We start from the raw sequence: 9116 nt of genomic DNA on the forward strand, positions 1-9116 counted from the left end.
GATATTTGCACGATTCTGATCAAATCGCGTGTCATTTACAATACAATGTTGGAGACAAGCAACGCGTTTTATCGCAGCAAATAGAACAATCGCCTGATACGCGCGTGAAATTTTTTAATTGCCGCCCGACCCTCTTGCGCCACTCGCGGCGAAAAACAGACGTCGCAAAGACCGCAATTAATATTAGGCAAATTATCTCCGCAGGTTGCGCCGGTTACATTTCCGGATAATACATGTTGCAAAATGCAACTTCAGCCAATGATCGATAAATCACTTCTTTGCTAGTTCAGATCACGTTTTTACATTATTCGAGAACAAATCGCTTTATTTCTTAACCTTTAACTGGTATATTGGGCTTTCCGATGATTATTGACCTTAATATAAGTATAAAATTCTATAGGATCATAACGTCCCTTAAATAAACTAGCAGTTTTGCTTGAAATAGAATTTTTTTCTTGAAACAGTTTATATTGCATTAACCCTTTCGTTCCTTTAATTAAATGACAAATGAATATGCTACCCTCGTACAGTTGGTATACTGCAGCTATTTGATGATTTTATTCATTCAGCAGGAATGACCTTAAATAATTTTTTCAAAATGATATGTTTCAAACAGGTGAATATAATTTTTGCCGAATTATTTAATATTACGTATTATATTTATTATTCTATTTTCCCCACAACAAGTCTGTACACTAAATTTTTTCAAATATCAAGTTTCTTGAACTTCTTCAGAACATTTCGGTTATTTAGTCTTAAATTATATACTTAAAGGTCCTAGATCCTTTCAGAAAGGTCCTAATGTAATACTTCGTAACCTGAACACTGTATCATTGAAGGGTTACGGATTTTGAATTTTGCAATGACGCGGATTGAGAATATGGAACGTTCGTTTTGTTTTTTACAAGTTTAAATATTCATTTTTTTGTTCGTTCAAGTTACTGTGTGCATTGGTGATACTCCGGGTGACGATACAGTGTATAGAAATTATGAAAAGATACATATTAGCTGATAAACAGTTGAAAATATCAGTCGTTAGAGACTCGGAATTCAGTTTTATTGTGATAAATCTGAACACGGTGGATTTACGGTGGCGACACACGGCTGCTGGTATGTATTCTTAAACAATATCGAGACTTCGGCGGAATATTACACAATTAAGTATACAATGAGATGCTATTTATGTTTTGCGTTGCGTTCTGCAAACACCTCGCGCGAATTTTTGTGAACGAAGCCAAATTTTCATTGGGAGTTCGAACTTAAATATTTCGTCTTTTGTTGCGTCGTTCTAAATTACCGGAAAATATTCTGTAACATTTCAATCGTTAAGATTCACTTTCAACACCTCTTATGATTATTATTTTTTTAAATTGAAACTCTACTAATTTCTTGCAATTGAAAGTGCAACGTTTATTGCGTTTTTTGCCACATTATTGTAAATAATTCGTGTACATTCTGTAACATTCGAATCATTAAGGTTCACTTTCTATAACTCTTACGATTAACGTTCATTTCTTAAATTTGAGATTGATAGCGCAAAGTTAATAGTACAATGTTAATAATTGCTTTCTTGATTATTCGATCATTCTTTTACACTTGTATCTATAGAATATGCTTGTCCTTCGTGTACTTGGATACCAAACTATCAAACACACTACACTGATTTCTCTGTATATGTCGTCAAGGACTGGATGATAAACGTCGCGGAATTATCCCCACTACTGCGGGGAATACCTCGCGAGGGGTCCCGAAGCCCGAGAGGCCTCGGACGCCGAGGAGTGTAAACATAACACGGCTCGAGTATGTCTCCTGGACGATACACGAAGCTGACAAGACACGTGTTGTTGACGTATATCGAGAATTCACTATATCTTTATCAAAATACTGATGACCTTTATGAAATGTGGGATTCAATTTTCTAAAACACCTGTTGCATCATATGATATAGCATTTATAACATTGTTCAATAATTTCTGTATTTAACATGAACACCTGTTCCTCCAAACGATGTCATTTTTAGCTAACGCTATTTGCAATATTGTCTAACAATTTCTTTATTTAAAAATTGCTTTATTTCAATTTATTAATAAAACACAGAATAATATTCGATCAATTGCATAATTTTTTACTGCAAGTGGCTTCTTTTCAATCACGCTAATGTACAATTAAAACGATATTTGCAAAGTGAAATATGAAACAGTGAAAGATTAGAAAAACCTAAAAATATTGGTACGTTGTTTTCCATGTATTAAAATTCCTAAGGGATGGAATCAATTTTTATTTAATTCGATGCAGAACATTTTTATTTTGCATTAAGAAAGACAATAAAGAAAAGAGGAAACGCGCCGTTTGGCGTGATCATTTATATCAATCTAGAGTTCTGGTAAACAATAAAGGAAGTATTAATGTGCTGACAAAGGGCCTAGCCGAATAAGATGGTCAAAACTGCCCTTAGACGTTTTTCAATAATTAATGAACCATTCGAAAGCTGACCAAGAAAAACCTCTCTGAGCCAAATTTCAACCCCCTATCTTGCTCGTGAGGGTAGTTACAGGGTAAATTAGATTTTGAGCTTTTCCGTGCATTTTCCGCACTCTGATGCTTCCCAAAATTCTGAAAAAAATGTGACATATTTTGGACCCTAAGGCGGATTTTTGAGAATTTTTTCCGATTTTTTGGATGCAAACTGTGGTCGTAAAAAATGAAAAACCTCAAAAAAATCGGAAAAATGCAGGTTTCTCAAAAATATGAAAACATGCTATTGAGCTGTTTAGTGCCCCCATAAAGTACCATAACAGGCAGTGTCCTCAATTTTTTTTAGATTTTTTCTTGTGGGCACTTTTTGTCCAGACAAGAAAAACCGAATTTTTTCGACGTTTCTGCTATTAGGAGGAAAGTTACACTTGTTGATTTTATCGCAAGTATATATTTAGTCATTTTTAACGTTATTACATTGAAACAAGTAAGTGTTTGACCTCAGAAATATGTTTTAAGAGAAAAATAAATTCTATTTCGTGCGATATATACCAGAATGTTCGCAACGTTTACAACGTAGCCGGTTGGCCGAGCAGTCAAGGTGTCGGACTACGGAGCGGAAACGCTGGGTTCGAATCCCGTCGAGGGTAAAGTTTTTTTTTCCATACATCATCTTTATTTTTTCAATTTCTTATATAGTTTATTCATGTGATTTTAACAATATTTTTTAAATGTTTTTAAAAAATATTGAGGTAACATTTTTAACTAACTTTTATTTATATTACTCCGATTTGACTTCGAATTTAATGATATTATTTTCTTGGATTAGGCAATAAATTAATATTTATATTATTGTGTTCGTCCACGATTTCCGCCAGATTAGAAATTGCTTGCGAAAATTGGTAAGATTCCGTCAAAAGAATTTTTAAATCTACTTCTGTCATTTCCGGAAAATCCAGAGTATCTACCGAGGATACTGTTTGAAATGGAGTCGTTTTGCAGTTCCAATTATATCCAATTTTTGGAAAGGTTTCGTTGTCTACTTGTTTGTGTAGAAGCTGGTACTTTTGACCTTGTATACTATACATTGCCTCTACAACCCAATGAATTTTCGTGACTTTTCAGGAATAATTCGACTCTTTCGTCGAAAGTTGAGAACGATTACCTTTTAAAGCAGGCATGAGAACTCTGAAACCAAGACCTGTTAAATGAGATGTAACATCTCGAAAACCTCTGTTGACAATACAAAAGTCTCCCCTCTTCAATATGGTTTTCAATCAAGTAACTATAAACGGAAATACATCCTCATGTACGTTACAATAAAGAGGAATGGCTAAGGCTTATTTGTACCTGATACCTCACTTTAAAAATAGTGGTAGTATGTAGCCCTTTTCTTTCAATTTGACAAAAACCAATACTTTGCTGCGCGTTATTTATTCAGAATTCTTCTCATTTCCTCCCTAATTTATGAAGACGCAAGGCTTAGAAACCAGATTAATGAATTTTAATATTAAGAATGTTAGAGAGGACCGTAATGAAGATCATATACAATTAGAGAATCGAGGAAGTGATAGATACTCTAAAACTATATTTACATATATTTTACTCAAAAATGTTTCTTAAATATTTTTAAAACATTAAAAAAATATTTTAAAAATCACATGAATAAACCATGTAATAAAAAATTGAAAAAATAAAGATGATGTATGGAAAAAAAACTTTACCCTTGACGGGATTCGAACCCAGCGTTTCCGCTCCGTAGTCCGACACCTTGACTGCTCGGCCAACCGGCGACGTTGTAAACGTTGCGAACATTCTGGTATATATCGCACGAAATAGAATATATTTTTCTCTTAAAACATATTTCTGAGGTCAAACACTTACTTGTTTCAATGTAATAACGTTAAAAATGACTTAATATATACTTGCTATAAAATCAACAAGTGTAACTTTCCTCCTAATAGCAGAAACGTCGAAAAAATTCGGTTTTTCTTGTCTGGACAAAAAGTGCCCACAAGAAAAAATCTAAAAAAAATTGAGGACACTGCCTGTTATGGTACTTTATGGGGGCACTAAACAGCTCAATAGCATGTTTTCATATTTTTGAGAAACCTGCATTTTTCCGATTTTTTTGAGGTTTTTCATTTTTTACGACCACAGTTTGCATCCAAAAAATCGGAAAAAATTCTCAAAAATCCGCCTTAGGGTCCAAAATATGTCACATTTTTTTCAGAATTTTGGGAAGCATCAGAGTGCGGAAAATGCACGGAAAAGCTCAAAATCTAATTTACCCTGTAACTACCCTCACGAGCAAGATAGGGGGTTGAAATTTGGCTCAGAGAGGTTTTTCTTGGTCAGCTTTCGAATGGTTCATTAATTATTGAAAAACGTCTAAGGGCAGTTTTGACCATCTTATTCGGCTAGGCCCTTTCGTTAGGCGCGCTGAACGCTACAGCCCACTTGCTTCGCTAAATTACGCAGCATTCGTAGAATAGAAGAATCAAGGCCGGACGAGTTGGATTAGAATCATTATTATTACTCACAGCTAATGCTAATCGCCGTTTTTCTCGAGGGCGAATGGCCTTTTATTCGTCGAGACTCGACGCTAGGATTCGCCGGTTTCGTCATATTCTTACAGCCACTTTTATTTTATCCGATCAAAATGCGTTCACGTTTCTTCATTTCAAAATACTATCATATTAAAATTCAAATAGAACTTATGAAAATACGTGAAATCGTCTATTGTCTATTTGTGATTAAAATAATACACAGTTATGTCCAAATGTGTGAACAGATTAAGGAACTCGAAATTGTACAAATTGATTACTCAGTAATTAATTCACAAATAAGTATCCGGGTACATATAACAAATTTTAAATATAATGTGACATTTCCTAATTTTATCTAGAAATCGAATATTGGGTGTTACACTGATATGCATGTAAAATATTTTTTATATTCTTGATAGTTGCAAAAAAAATTTTTAAAAAAACTACTAAATTTCACACAATCCAAGATGGTCAATGAGCAGGAGAAACAACTATGGGACACGTTCCAGGGTCAAGTATAATAGAAGCACACTATAATCTTGAAAGAACCTTGTCCTTTACTTTACAAACTGTTAAATTATCATCCTCATGTTCTCCTCCGTATTCTGTTCTTTTTGCTGCAACCACGATAATTGAAACTGTTTACCAATTATTATAAGCGAACTTGTCCGAGTCTTTACATTGATTAATTTATAAACAATATTTTTATCATTATTATCTCATCTCTAAATCTCATAATCGGACTACAGATATTATGCAAGATTAAATGTTTAAAAAAAAAAATTCGAGAGCTCAGTGCCATATATCCTTTAAAAAAAAAGTTCTAAATTAAATAAAGTAAAAATCTTCTGAAAATAAACATTCCATAATATGATAAGTATTCGATTGTGTGACTTATTTTACACAGTCAACAAATGCAGAATAATATACAGAGTAATTATAATATGTAGGCCGTTTAATTAATAATAATATTAAATGGTCTGGATTCGTCGTGTGAACGAGGATAGTCAAATAAAAACCAGTTTCCATTGTTAAACAATGGCAGTCGATATCCAGCAAGTAACGACGGTCAAAAATAGCAGAAAGATGCGGTTGAAACCGGTCACTTCCGGTCATCCATGTCTCACGCTTCCATCCTTCTTCGACGCGCATTGCCGATAATAGTCTAGATCAGACTGTACCGCAACTTAGAAGACGTTGATGAGGTCTATATGAAAGATGGGTCAGGGTCATGTACAATGTACTCTGTACACACAACGACAAAATTTCGTAATGCGAAGCTGACCTGAACGCTCGCGCGACGTCTTCAACGGTCAGGCTGTATGAAAGCATGCGGAATGCAACCTACTTCCTGTTTTTGGATCTCTCGCACAACAAAATAGAAGTTCATGATGTTAATCGTGATGCAAACTCGTTGATTATGCGGTCTGTTGTTTCAACAAATTGCACGGTCGTTCGAAACAGCTGTGTTTTATTCAGTGTGTAAAAGGCAACGTTGCTTTATCAATTGTTTTCAAGAATAGAGTTCATGCAAGTTCAATTATATTCGATGAACAGATGAAAGTAGACTTTTATGCAATTATGACGGTAAAGAGTGAATGAGATGCAAAACTATAAAGACATTAGAACAATATAAAAATATTACTTTTGGTTTATTAAAATTGTGGAACGAATGAATGTATTTTCGTCTATCTTCTGTTTTTTGCAATGGATTTGGCAAATTTTTATTTTGCATAAAGATATGCAATTTATATATACAGGGTGTCCCAAAAATGTTGCACTTCTTATATAATTACGATAATTACGCGGTTTAAGGAACAATTTGTAGAATTAATGTAGTCATAGGTTTTTCAGTACAAATTAAATTTAGTGTATAATACAATATGGCGCATTGACTTTTTAATATAAAATGTATTTTGTATAAGATTATTATATTTTGTACATGTAACAATTGCCAATGTTAATATAGAAATATGGGTATGTATAAAAATGTCGAACAACAGCTGCATTCACATTAATTCGCAAAATACTGTGATTTATAGAATAGAGAACATACAGTTATCTCCGAAAATATTAGAACACTGAATTATGTGTTATTTATAGATCGACTTTCGTATAATGTATGTTAATTATGACGCTTTTTCTTGTAGAGCGCTATCTATTTACTTTAAGGTTCTTTAGCAGTATACAGGGTGCCCAATATTGACGGTACAGCCGTGGAGTGATTTTACCGAAGAAAATAAGTCGAAAATATGAAATAAAGTTCTTTTTACTTGACGCCTCGTTTTCAAGAAAATCGAATTTGAAATTTCGACGAACACAAGTGTTATCGAATAGAAATCGTCCGACGTGTCTGTGTACAACCTACCGGTTCTACTTTTTACTAAACGCGTGAACTTTGCGAATTTTGAAAGTCGATTTTCTTCAAAGTCTTAAATGAAAAGAAGATTCCCAATTTTGATTTATTTTCTCATCTATAATCACCCGTTCTACGGTTGTACCATCGATATGTACTGGGGCAGCCTATACATATATTGCTGTTTAATACGTTTTATGCGATAAACATAGAAGTTCGAAGTAATCGTAGGATTTATCGAGACTAAGATCCCAAGCACAATTCATGAATCGTTCAAGAGTATTTACTATATTGTCCAAAAGTTCCGCATCCACCATCTTAGTTATTTAGTTATGCCACTGCTTAGCCATGGAATGGACTTAATATCCGAATTCACTGAACTTCAATTCGTAGTACACGAGAAGTAATAAGAAGATTAACATGAGATGGCATTCTGCTAGGACTTAATGTGCACATAAAAAGAATTCTTTATTTATAGTGTGTTCAAGCGTTTAAAATAAGTGATTCGGCAGGAAGAGGTATATTAAAAAATAAGTGCACCACTTTTTTCCAGAGAACACATAAATATTTGAATTTACATAAGCACCAATCGTCCAATTACTAATACAGAAATAATAATATGTAATAATCATAGGAATTCAATGCGCTAGTAACAAAACTTTTCCCAAATATCTCGATAGGTTTCTGCAAAAAGTCATACTCGCATTCAGCGCAAGAAAAAGCTTGTGCGGGAGGGGGTTGCAATTCGAAAGTCGGGGTTCTACTATAATTGGATTGTTACGGGTTCAAGGTGTCTAAGAATCGAGGAAATCGTTGAAGACCACACTCCTGCTGCTCAGAGGACACGAATACCAGGAGCCTAGCAAACCCTGAAGATGCGGGGGTGTTGGTAGACACTCGGTGATCGCCGGCCGTGATTTTTCTTTATTTACGGAGGAATAAGGCAGGGCACTTAATCCTCTGGTAATGCCAAAGCGCATCCTCCGGCACAGCGCGTCTGAGGATGCGATCGATAGAGGCTGTCCTGACGTCATGAGAACGTCGTCGAATTCATTACTAGTCTAGCCGGGCTTAAAAATTAAAAGGCTCTCAAACAAAAACTCCCTTTTTACTTTCGGGCTCGCGGGTTTGTAATCCCTTGACTACCGGAGGCCTCCGCGGCCGCGTCAACCCCCCACCCCTCCAGAATTTCGGGACTCGGAGGACTGAAAACAACCCTTAAGACCCTACCCCATTTCCTACGCGTTCTTTCTCCTTTGCTCGACCGAGAGAATCAGCCGGAACTGTCGATCGGCCGATTTAAGTATACTTTCTCCTTTTTTTTTCCTCCCCGTTTCTCTTCTCGTCGTTCCCCCCGAGCGAAACCCCTTTCTTCCCTGTGGGCATTACACCCTATTTGCGGGGGATTTGGGCGGAACCATCCCGCAATGTTAGACCCCTTCGTCTATCGTGTAACGAAACTTAAGACAAGATCGATCCTCCGTTGTTTTGTCTCTCTTTCATAATAGTGCAGTGTTTGTTTAGGACCGTTTACTGCTTTGTTCGTCAATTGTTTTAAAACATATTTTTAGTGGTACTTCTTGTAGACACATCAGCCTGCTTGTTGGTCCTAATATAACAGCTGCTCATTCCATTTAGTCGCTAGAAACCGAGTAATTAAATGACGATTTTGATACTCCCGGTCAAAATGGATCCAGGCTCCGCCGTTGAAGGGAAAGCACATTCTTGACCGAATA

Source organism: Halictus rubicundus, chromosome 2 (assembly GCF_050948215.1).
Source record: "Halictus rubicundus isolate RS-2024b chromosome 2, iyHalRubi1_principal, whole genome shotgun sequence".
Taxonomy (NCBI): Eukaryota; Metazoa; Arthropoda; class Insecta; order Hymenoptera; family Halictidae; genus Halictus; species Halictus rubicundus.